Below are 13,448 nucleotides of genomic sequence, written 5' to 3' on the forward strand. Positions count from 1 at the left end.
CATGCCTTAGAAAGCACTGGTAATGGCCTTGAGGCATAAAGCATTATATTCATATGTTTGCTAATGGCGTAGTGATCTTAAAGGTATTTTGACACGTATCATAAAGCAGAAACAACAGATTTTGGTTACCATTGTCATTGTAGAAGTATATTCTTCACAGGTAGCTACTCCATTAAAGTGTGGAATAGACGGAGTGTACTTGGCAGCACCCTCTACTGTTTTTTTCATCAACTGAAGTAACCATAATGACCTTTAGAGGATGCTGTTGTCATTAGGACAGAACCTATATGTGAGCAAACTCCTCATCCGCACTTTTTCTCTAATTTCTCCAATCTCTATCTCGCTCTGTGCTCACTGGATCCCTTCACCTGCATGGAGTGGTTTTCCATTAGTGAGGAGCATAAGCAGTTCGAAAAGGGAGGGATTGAGCACATATTTATAATGCCACACCAAATGGTTCCCTGACACAGTGAAGCGTGACTGTGAAAATGGATTATCGTGCAGAATCCAGCCAAACACTGTCAAGAGTGTCCTGCACTGATGCTGACGTTAAACAGCTTAAAACCACAACATGAACTGCACCTGAATCACTGCAGAGATTCATATATATTTAATTCCCTGGCTGTCAACCTAATTTCACTGAGTTGCAAATGTTAGTGTTTACCGAATAACTGTCTTTTGGGGTTTATTTCTCTTGGATTTACTGTTTAGGGGCAAGATATGTTTTACTAAACGATTGAAAGGAACTAATTAAAAGTAATTGGAAAATCAAAATCGATCTGGCCCACCGGTGCTAAGTGTGGTTTGATTAAAGCTGTCTTCTACACCCAATCAGAAAAATCAATGTTGTTTGGTTAATTGTGTTTCCTAGGTGGACTTTAAAGCAGGGCTATAACTGCTAGAAAGATGTGGAAAAAAATGAAGAGCTACGTATGTGAATATAATTAAATTTAATGGGGACAAAAATAATAATCAATCTCGTTAGCTTTTATTGTATGTAAAAAATATATATAATAAAAGTTGTACAGATTAAAAAAAACTGTCATTTACTTTCCCATGTAAACTGAAAAATTTGTTGAGCATAGATATTTTGAAGTTAGTGGCTAATGTCAACTTGATTACCAACGTTCTTCAAAATAACATATTTTGTGTACCACAGAAGAAAGAAGTGTACACATGTTTGGAACAACTCCGTGACAGAAATTTTATTCTTGAGTGAAAGGTGTCTTCATCTCGTTAGGGTGGACACGGTATAAATACTTTCTTCGCAGAAATCTGCTGTAAATGGTATATATATTGGAGCTTTATAAGTGGATATTTTAATCCCTTGCTGTAGTGGGCAGCAGAAAAAAAATCTGTGAAACTAGAGATCTCTGACCCGACTGATAACTGCATTTGGCCTCTTTCTGTAGTCCAAATCATTCCCACATGCTACTAACCACAAACACATTGCAAGGTGAGGTCTTCTTAAACATAGAGGGGCGATAATTCATTACCTGTCATGACAACACCTCTCGACGACAACCCACCCCCTGTGATAGATTAAAGGGGGATTTCAAGGGGAATGACTTGGCAACTGTGCTCAACTCTCCTAATTGTAGGTTTGTCTTTCTCTTTTGCCCCGTCCATGTGTTTTTTAAATGATGCAAGTTTGTTTGCCCTTTGAATCGCTTTAACTTTGTGCAGTCTGAGTATGTATCTGTGCGTTTGTAGCATATATCTTGATGTTGCTGTGGTTAACTCTTTGCAGATCACCTAAACCTGACTATCGGAAATCATCTGACCACCTTTCGCATTCAGTATGGGTCTCAAAAGAGTTCATTCAGCAGTTGTTCGGATTTCAGTGCAGTGTTACAGGAGATAGACAGCCTTTAGTTGTTCTGCTTTAGGAGATAAATAAATAAAACGGGCAGTAAATGAAGGGTGTGCTCTGTGGAGGAAGCTCATTTCATGGCCCAGTGTGTGTGTGTGTGTGTGTGCGCTGGATAATATGTAGTGCTGGGATTTTAGGGTGTGTTTGGAGCAGATTGCCTGTGGGCTCCCCTACTGTGTTGCTGCAGCTGCTAAACAGGAGAGGAGAAAAGAGGAGATTTAACCACAGAGGCCAACTGCACACCCTCCTTCTCCTCTACACACTCAAGCAGGACAGGCAGCTGAAACACACATACGTGCGTATAGTTATGATCACACCACAACAAACAATCTTTTATTTTATGTATTACATGTATTACAAGATCAAATTAGTGCTGTTCATTAACACAAATAAATCATTACTTTTACTATTATTACTAGGTAAGTAGAGACACATGATATTGGATTTTTGCCAATATCCGATATGCTGATATTTTCCAACTCATTTTGACCAATAAAGAGGTATTTCCTTTTATTTGGAAACAACACAAAGTCTCTCCTGTGCAAAAATTATAAGCAAAATATTTGTAATAATTAAAAAAAAATTATAAAAATTTCATAATAAAAATAAATATATTAATTAAATGAATTAATTAACAAGAACAATATTTACATTTAAAGCCATTATTGGCCAAAATGAGTCCGATAATATTGTGCATCCCTACAGGTAAGTATTTTTTTTTTAAAGCTGCAGTGCTTAACTTTCAGCTTTCTAGCATTTAATAAACAGAACTGCATTCTTTCAGCTTCTTCTCCCTCTATATGAATATGTCGAATCACACAGGTTCCAGGCTACTCTATAAGCGATACTTACCTGAACCAGTCTAAATAGTCACAATATAAACACTTATTATAGGTGTACCATGGTTATTCAGAACAAGCCAAAAACACATTTTCGAAAATGTATTCATGGTGTACTAGCTTCTTATGAATTTATTAATTAAAGACTAGAAAAAAGAAAAACATTACAGCAGGGTGACCATAAGAGCCATTTTCAAAGTACGCGTCCGTCCTTGCCAGGTTTTCTGTATTGCCTGTTTCAAAGTACCTCGAGATAGTTTTGAACCGATGTCATAAACGATCGGTCTGCACACAAACAAAACCTAGATATTTTAGGCAAGATAGAAATCATGGCCAGGACATGTCCTGGGAAAATGGCTTTTATGGTCACCCTACATTACAGTGCGGGAACATTTGAACTGCGTTCACACTAGCAGACTTTTATCCTTGTGTTGTCAGGGGCTGACAATTAGCTTGCTAGTGGGTGTTCCCATATCCATTTAATAGTCCTCTTTAGCATTAGCATTAACAGTTACACTTTTTCAGCTAGGTGTTGCATCGTTGCAGGCTTGCCTTCTAGTGACTTTGCTTCCAACGGCAGCTGCACGGACATGCTGGCTTTACCGATAAGAGATTGGCTTATTTGCTAAGAAGGCAGAAGTTCGATATTGTGGCCATATTGAGCATTGTGTTTTTCCGCATTCAAAACTGTGAGTGACATGTCTAGGGTATACTATAGGCTTTGATTTAAATAAAAAATAAATTAAATGTTTTAGAATTAAATGTAGTAAATTGGATAAACTATCCCTTTAAGTTAACAAACATCTAAAAGTAAATAGATAGTCTATCTTATTTTTATTTTTTTTTTTTTATCCAAAGGCATTTTCTCCACTCCATCAGATCTGTAGTCCATTGAGAGCACCATCACAGACTGAAATGGCATTTTAAAGCAGACGGGATCTTCTTCTGTCTCAGAAAGACAGGCCAGCGATTCAGTGGCACGCTCACACACTGCTCTCATCCAGCACAGAGCAAATTGTGCATGAAATTGGTTCAGAAAACATGAACTGGAACGATCCCATCTTCAGTCCCTTTTTGCTAGGTCTGCAAAACCGTGTTGGCTGTTTAATTACAAAGTATTAACGCGCCAGTGTTGCATGATGGGTGAGTCAGCTACCGATTGGCCCTCACCATAAATAACCATGGCTCTGTTGCTAAAACATGACGAATGTTGGTTGTAAAGTTCAAATCATATGTGGCAGTTCAAAAAGCTTGCCAGTGCTCTCGTGGAAACCATTAAGTGCACATTTATTGTATGGCCTTTCTTTGGGTAGCATGATAAATGACTTCAACTTGTTCACCTAAGGGAGCAGTGATGCAATGCAGATATCTAGTAATTGAACAGAACAGCATGACTATTGCCAGAGAAAGAGCAGAAACATTATTTTGACGTTATGCACACCCTCCGGACAAGATGTTTTGTCTGTTGCTTGTTTCAGAAGATGTGTTCCTGTTTTTTAGGTGCACACTTGCACACTTCAATTCAATTCTCAAGCCATGTTCCGCTTGACAGCTCTGTGACTAAAAACCTTAATCCCTGGCTCCAAATGCGTCTTTACTTTTATTCTTTTCTCTAATTCCTAATTCCTGAGTTCAAGGTTACAGTTTCACTTGGAGGTTCACATGGAGGTTTCCTATCTGACACTGATATTTTAGAATCTAAATTATACTTCACTCGGCTTCTCTAGTTTTTCCACACCTTGTTTTTTAAGTTGTTTTATATTAGAGATAAACCAGATTGATATACAGTATCTGGTTTTGGGCATTCTGTCAAGAGCAAAGACTGAGCTTCTTGTCTATCCTGACACTCAACCTCTACAGCATTATTTATATATAAGTTTGATTAATTAACATTTACATCATTGGACAGAAATCTTGGTGTAATCTTTAATGACCGGCTGACTTTTAAAGACCACATTGCAAAAACTTCTGAATCTTGCAGGTTTGCATTGCACAACATCAGAAAGATTAAGCACTTCCTAATCGAGGTTGCTTCACAACTTCTTGTCCAGGCCCTTGTCATTTATAGACTGGACTACTGGTCTTCAGCAAACCCAAAAGGGCCCATGTTTGCAAATCATATCAAATTTAAGAGATTAATGCTTTGCTTTCATACTCAGCACCCTCCTACTTCCACTCTACATCCCCTTCAGAAGTCTGAAATCTATGTGTGAGCAGCGACTCATGGCACCATCACAGAGAGGCAAAAAAATCAATTTCCAGAACTTTTTCATTTACCGTTCCCGGCTGGTGAAATTCCTGACAGCTTTCAAGCTACACCTGAAAACCCAACATTTGACTTAACAAAAAAAACAAAAAAAAGTTTTGTATTGCAATCACTTCCTGTGTTTATTTACCTCTTTATGATGAATTGCTTTGGCTATTTAGTGTCTGTTAAATTAATTAATCTAAATGTAAACTGAATGAAATATACATTTCTGAAATCAGCATTAAGTTTTTTGGGGGGGTTTTTACAACAATTTTGTTTGTGTTTATTTCAGCTTATTTTCAGTTAATGGCAATGCTGTTTAATAGGTTTAGTTTTAAACTTATCAGGTAGCCATAACAACACTGACCATCTGACACATTTCAACCATTGCACATTGCATACTACCATACCTCCTCGAATATGGCAGATTAAAAAAGATTTTATCTTAGAGAAAATTCACACAGATAAACAACAAGCAGAAGGGATGTGGTTTGAAAAATGGTGACCTTTGGCAGTGCCTGGTAAAAAAAAAAAGTCTGATTAATTCTTGCAATATGATTCTTGCAATCTAATTAATATGCCTGATAAAATTTTTATTTGAGTGAAATGTTAAAATAGATGTGTAATCTTTAAAGTTATAATCAATTCAATATAAAAATTTTTTTGCAAAGGCATAAGTACTACAGGCCTGCTGAAAGCATATAAATGCATATATAACATATTATCATATTTGAATAAACAATTATATGAATTATCCTGATGCCATTTTACTTTTAACATCCCCCTTTAACTAGAGAACGTATGCTCTACTAGGCTTACTAAAAATACCATATAAGTGTTCTCTATAATTGCTCTTATATCACATATCACACTTGATCAGAAGTGAATGCTGAACGACTGCTTAAACAAACAGCTTTTTGTGCCAAGACAATGCCTGTAGTATATAGGATATATAAACCAATTGTTTTTGAAAATGCGCATTCAAGCTAATGCAATGGGTGAAGTGTAAAACAGAGATCTACGTAACAAGTAGTTGAAAGGATTTAATGTTGTGGATGTATTGAGGTTAATCTGTCTCTCTCGCTAAACCTACAGTGGCATGCTGTGAGATGAGAGATGAAGCAAGCACTTTATGTCAGTCAATACTTTCTTACATAAACTCAAACCCCTCTGTGTTCCTATACCATCACTTAAAAGGACCCCTTCTGTGTTAAATTAGTCCATTTCTATTAATAAGACTAGTGGAGTATGTTCAGCAGATGCCTAAAACTGAAGCATCCTTTTTACAGAGGCTTAAACCTGGTTTAGGGAAATCCAGAGCCTGCATTTTAGCTTAAACCTATTGAGAAAGGAGATAAACCCAACGGAGTACACAGGATTAGCAAGAATCCACTGAGAGCGGCTGAGAAAAAGCCACCGAGTGGATGGGCAAATGGACTCAGAGTGCTGGATATCCAACCTACTTACAACTAGGTCTACATAATGACTGCTAATACAAATTTCACCATGTCAATACCCAATTTAAAATACTTGCCGCTGCGTCAGTAACTGTTTCTCTGTGGGGAAAGAAAGCCAAAGTCTTACTTTAAAGCATTCGTGACTTCCATTTGGGGCAAAGTAATTGGTAACCACAGGCAGAGTGTGTCTGTGTGTCTGCATCTAGAAAGGAAAAAAGTCTTTTAGCTACCGTGTTTTAGTCAGGTTTGTGTGAGCAAAAGATAAGCTGTGGCCTACAAACCTCTCTGAGTAAGACTCGTATCTTCAGCAGCACCAGCCACCCAGGTGGAGAGGATATGTGTGTGGGTTGCGTGTGTTCGAGCGATCAAAACGCACTCTGTCTTTCTGGTGGCAAGGGGTGTTGAAAGCCTGCCGATTCCCCAGACTTCATCTTGCCAAACTGACTTCACAGTCTCTGTCCTTGCCGAACAAACCTCAACATTTTCTTAGCACGTTTGTCGGTGTGCCATAAGCAGTTATATGTGTGCAAGGGATTCGCCGAGGTTAAATTTGTCTTGCTGAGTGCCCTGGAGAATTCACGGCAACGCTCCACTTTCTGCCCTCATGTATCATGGACAAAACAGTAATCACATGAACATCCACTCTAGGGACTTTTAATGTGACTTATTAGTTCTGAAGGATGATAGCAGAACATTTAGCCACTTCCTCATTTATCACAATATGGTAAGTCTGTATTTCAGCGTTTGTAATATGCGAGAACATTTATGTGGCGGTAAGATTCTGCCTGAAAATGCCCTATGCAGTGACAAGGTCAGAGATGCAGAGGAATAACTGGGTTAGTGCCAGAAGCATGTTGCCAGATTGCATGTGTCCATCCTGTTGACGCAAGGCGTGAGTAGACAGGGTATGCTAATGTAAGAGTAACCACCCTGTCTGTCTGCATTTCCACTGAACTGAGATGCATCTGAAGTCTTTAAAGGGGTCATATCCTTCACTTTTATTTATTTCTCCTGAGTTCCACTTATGTTAAAGTTTTTAGCGTATCTTTTGTAATAATTTTGTGTTCTACTTGTGAACCTTTGAATTAAATGGAATTGCCATCATTTGCTCACATTATGTACATATCTGTATGGCTTCCTCTGCTCATTGAAGTGCTAGGATAATTTGAAAAAAGAAAGTCAATGAAAGCCAAGCAAAAAAGTCTACATTTTTCAAAATATCCAAAAGCGTGTATTGACGGTGATGCCATAGAAGAACCAGCTTTGGTTCCCCAAAAACCTTTCAGTAAACAGTTCTTAAAAGAACCATTTTCTCTTAGTATACATTTATCTAAAGACCTTTATTTTTAAAGAGTGCAATCGAACCAAATCTGCCAAGTCCACTTAAATGACTCTACAAACTTTTGCTTATCTCCCTCCACTTTCGAGGGCAAGACCCAAATCTTAAAACCAAATCAACAGTCAGTAGATAGAAATAAGTCCCTGTCTGACATATATTTTATTTTGGATAATTTATTATGCTCCGATGTACACAGCAATATAAAGAAAACAGTCTAAGGCTACTTCTGTTTCATCACAATTTTAATCATTTGTGGCCTCTATTTCAAAGAGTAAAAAAGTGGTCATATGAACTCTTTAAGCATGTAATTCTTTTTTTCAGATATCAGTACTTACAGACAGCTGTAAATAAACACATGTATTCATGTTAGGTCTTCAGTTTGTAACAATTCATCCTTGCAAATTTAGAAGCTGGCTTTATTGCAGACTTTATTGAAGATTCAATTGTGAGACAACTTAGACACACAGAGTTTGGTAAATAAAGTGTCATGATTGAAATAGCCTCTCCAGGATATGAAGAGTAGCAGTTTGTGACAATATAAAGTTGTCATGATATTTAGTATGTATGCGTTTCTTACTTTTAAATAGATTATAAGGCGTCCTCTGAAGATGTAAGATTGAAAGTGTCAGATGTTCCCTTTCTGTTCCTTACCTTTTCTTGTTGTTTTTTCCCCCCTCTGTTACATATATCTGTCTGTCAGATCTTTCTTGCTTTCACTCTCTCTGTCTTCTCCCCCTTCACAAAGTCACATCATATAACTGCCTCACCTCATTTCTGTGCTCTAGTGTCGAACTGTCTTGTTAACGTTAATCCTAACTTGAGGAGACGGGTCACAGTAACACACAACATCAAAACACAATGTCTACACAATGTCTGCATAAACATGCACAATACCCTTCAAATATTTGGAGTCAGTAGGGTTTTTTTGAAAGGGTTTTTTTCAGCAAGGACGCATTAAATTGATTTTAAAAAGATAACAACAGTAAAACAATTTTAATGTTACAAAAGTTGTGTTTTATTCCATTCTTCTTAAAATATTAATAAAAAGTTATTATAAATAGTGTAATAATATTTCATACTATCGTTGTTTTACTGTATTTTGAACCAATTCAGCGCAGAATTTGGAAGAGAAGTCTTTCAAAAACATTTTAAAAATTATATTGAGCATATTCATTTATTTAGAAAACATTAATAATATAATGTAACAACATGTAAGCATTTTTTCTGAGTAAACATTCTAGAAAATAGGAAAGTCATGTGCACGTGTAAACATGGTCAGTGTGCTAGCGTAGGCGTACTTGTGAACATATCTTTATGTGTTTTTCTTTCTGTGTTTGTGGTTGTCTGTATGTATAAATGTGTGAGAGGCCAAGTATCTCCACACCCCCTCGAAATCTCTCATTACAGCTTCCTCCTGGCCCTCTCACTGTGCCACACCGTTCACTGTCCAACTGTCTGGAGACATGGCTGGAGGGGACAAGCAGTCCAGATCTGTCCATCTGCATGTCCCTATGGCCCCTCAAATCCCTACTTAAGAGGGGACATATGACGACCCTCTGTGGAGAGCTTATTTCAGACCAATTTACTCACATTTTCATCTCAGGTTTGTTATGCTTCATTTGGACCCATCTTTTTAGTCCTTTAATGAGAAAATGAGTTGGAAATACTCCTGTTTTTAGACCCAAAGACATGTTAAGTAGTGCAGATTGCTTCTGGTCTGCTAAATCCGTACATGTTGATGCTGACTCACTCAAGTAGGCTGTCGTATCTCCAACAGCGAGGTCAGAGAAACGGCATAATGCAACACAGGAAAAACTGGCTCTTTTCATCCCATCCGAAACTTCACACAACCAAGTCAGCCAAGCATTTTTTAGCCTCTCAGTCTTGCTCGCCTGCCTCCAATCACCCCCAGAGAGTCATTCAGATCTTTAGTTTCAACTCACCTTCCTGAAGCAGCCTCTAATCATTCCATCTCCTGCTTATCGTCGCATAATTGGAGGTACAGCAATTAGTGAGCTCTAATTGATCCAAGTATGGACAACACCGGACTGACGCAGCAGTTTAGCATGGAGCTAATTCTCAAATCTGCAGCCTGTGTAAGAGAACGCTAAATAAATCAGAAAGAACAGAACAGCACATTTCACCCTCAGATCCTCAGAAAAGAAGTTCAAATGCACACCGTTATTGGCAAGTTCACTCGTACCGGCCACTGGAAAGTGGGTTGCAGTGAAATATAAGAGTCCAATTATTCACACTGTAAAACACCTATCTGCTTAGCCAAGCACCTAGGGAAATTCAATAAGTTGTTCCACAGATGAGGCTTGGGTTTTACTGGACACAGATTTTGTGGGCATCTATCACAGAGTCGAGCAGACGAACTAGTCTGCCAATATAATGCACCGGACAGGGGAGGAAAATAAATGGTGTGCTCTCTCAGCAGGCCTTAAAATTAAAGTGAGACATTGTGGGCTAACCTGGCATGTTGTATTTGGAAAATAATAGCCTCGTGTATACCCTTTTTTGCTCGGGGAGCATTATTTTTTAGGGCCGATCGGATTTGAATTGCTGTATACTATTGGAAGGATGCCTCAAATCATGTGTGAAAGCCGTTGCCTGTAATCCTGCTAATCCTCTCAGGTGTGGCATTACTCACAGGAAGGTAGCTTATTGGTAATGGGGAATCAAGGCCAGGGCATCTATCAAACATGCACCAGTGAAAATGTACAGACAGAAGCTTTTTAAAGCTGTTAAACTGTTATACAGTATTCACATTTGTATTTGTTCCCATAGTCTTGCCATAAAGGAAGTAGATGGCTAGATATAGGCCTAGAGGAAGATCCGATCTTGAATTCTGCCCTTGGCACTTCTTGGTACCTCCACTGAGCCCTTCGGAAAGGCACTTATTCTCTATTTTCTCTGGGGGCACCAGACCTGCGCTCAAACATCAGTAATTTAGTGTTGTTCAAGACAAAAATCTGCAAAGCGGCAGGGTTGACAGCTGTCTCCAATAGGTGAAGTTTAACCTAAATAAATAGACACAATATATTACATGATGGCTTATTATGTACCTTGGTTTTTACATATTGTTTTAGTACAGCAGGGCTAAAAATTAAACAACAAAAACATTTATAAGTAAAAATGTTTATAGGGATAAAAATCTAGGGAGCCCTGTTATATTACTATAAGGTTAAATTATCAACAGAGTCCAAATTCAATTATTATTTTTCATCAAATATAATAGTCAATACTAAACAAAAAATTGTATGCAATATGCAAAAAACTGTACTTAATTTCTAAATTAAACATTTTTTTATTGTTGTTAAAATTGTACTTGTTTACACAGTGGCTGTGTTTATTTAAAGATGCATTAAATAATTAATACATTACTGACAGGTGAAGTAAAATATAATAAAAAGCCTATATAGTGTAATATTTCATGAAATCCTCTTCTCTAGACTTCTTTAGCTAACTAATGAACTGGTTGAAACACAGACTGAGTGATTACATGAAGCATGAGAAGGTCATTCATGTTTATTTTAACGGTATGATCACTCACACTCATGCTCCCTGCTGCCTTTTGAACTGTCTCACCTCATAGTCTGAATTTTCTGAATCATGTAATATTAAAGATGAAATAAATAAAATTGTTTCCAATGAAGTATCACTAGTGCAGTGGTGAAAGCTCAAGACACACTGGATGATTTTCGGCTGTCCTAGATGAAAGATTAGCATCATGAAACAATCATGACGAATCAGAAATCGCCTAGATTGTTTCACAATGCCAGTCTTTTGTCTGTGACAGTCGGAAATCTTGGGCTTAAAACAATGCTATATTTGTAAGTGTACTGAATTGAAATCCTTGTCTGAACATTTTCTGTACAAATATGCGTGCTGATACACCTCAAAATGGCACTATATTTTTTACTGACTTTTTTTATTGTATTTGTTGATACTGAGTATTTGGTTGTGCATTGCTATTTTTACATTTATTTGACCTTTCACATCGACAGTTTTTTTTAAATATAGATTCCAGATTTAAACTCAACATCATGTGTCAAAATTTTTAAAACACAACAGCTTATCCCCTTTTTCTGCAGCTTTGATTCTAAGATTTAAAAAAGGTCTTTTTTAAGCAGTTAAGAGCCATGCACAAAACCAACCAGCTACTGTACAAGATGAATTACAACATTGCAAAATTGGATTGTAAGCAAAAAAAGTATGTGAAAATCTGAAGAAAAAGAAAAAAAAATCATTTGTTTGACTTGTTTGGTGGCGTATAAATGCATATAAAAGTGCATATACCAAGATAGTCATTTATCATAAACAGGTAAGGCTTCATATGTGGGATCATTACATGGTATACACAAATTAGTTTATTCTGCAATTCTATAAAGTATCACTTATGAATCACTTTCTAATATTACACAGTGTATTGTGTGGCTGGTACATAATATATTTGTATGACCCTCAGCAGACATCCTGTGATGGTTTTCAGACAGGTCACACAAGGGGAAAATGCCATAATCGTTGGTCATGATGAGTTAAATGTCCCCCTTGGCTCGAGCAGCCACGTGGTTCTTATATACAGCTGAGGGAACATGGTTAAATGGCCCTCATTCCAAAGTATTTCAATATGTATGTAACCTTAAAAAATTAAAACGATCAGGGTTCCTTAATGAATAAATGTGAGAATGGTGTCTTTCTGAACGACTGATACTTCAATTCACACAATTCATTTTCTGTTGAGTTTTGCCTTGTGTTTGTTGTTAGTGCTAAAGCGTTTTCATGTCACATGGGGTGTTTGCATGTAACGTGCTGTCACTTACATGACTGCTGCAACCTTTCATGCCTGTGCGCTTTGACCACAAGAACATCTGCATCCTTTCTGAAACTCACGTCAGAGACAGAGTGGGAGAAACCCGCAGCGTTAAACAGACACACATGACAGGTCTATGTCAAATGCGTGTTAGATTACTTGTATGTACATATGGACAGCTTGTGTATGACACGCACGCTTAATCCACACTAATTTAATTCATATACAGTAAATAGCTTTATGTGCATATATGTAATTGTGCTGACATGCACGCTTTTCATTACCTCCGTAAGCTCTTTAAACTCACACACAGAGACAAACAGAAAGGCCATGTGTCATCAATAAAGCATTTATTTATTGATGAGGGTGTCATTACACTGATAAGTCCATGAAAATGACAAACTGCGCTGCTACCATCATTATGTACACAAAAGTGCTTTCATTTCTATTTGTGCTCAGTACCTGCTATGACGTACATAGATACTATAGCACACTACGGAAGCAGACAAACACATGAATTAAGCAATGCTAACTGTCCAAAACTCTTGAGCTAACACGTAGAAGACTTCTGTCCATTGTAAGGTTTTGTGCATAAAGTTGTAGTCATTTTTCTCTTTTTTTATTGTAGTGCAGTGAGGAGATCTATCACACACAAGCCTAAAGATAGTTGTGCAGAACGATGGTTTCCTAACAGTTTAAAAAGAAACAGTTCAGCCAAATTGAACATTTTCTCATCCTTTACTCACCCTCATCTTGTCCCAAACTAATATGACTTACTCTCTATGAAGCACAAAAGGAGATATTTGAAACGCAATGAAAGTAAACAAAAAAAAAACACATTAAGCTTTACAAAATTAGTTTATAAAGCTTAAAAGT

This window comes from Puntigrus tetrazona, chromosome 11 (assembly GCF_018831695.1).
Source record: "Puntigrus tetrazona isolate hp1 chromosome 11, ASM1883169v1, whole genome shotgun sequence".
NCBI lineage: Eukaryota > Metazoa > Chordata > Actinopteri > Cypriniformes > Cyprinidae > Puntigrus > Puntigrus tetrazona.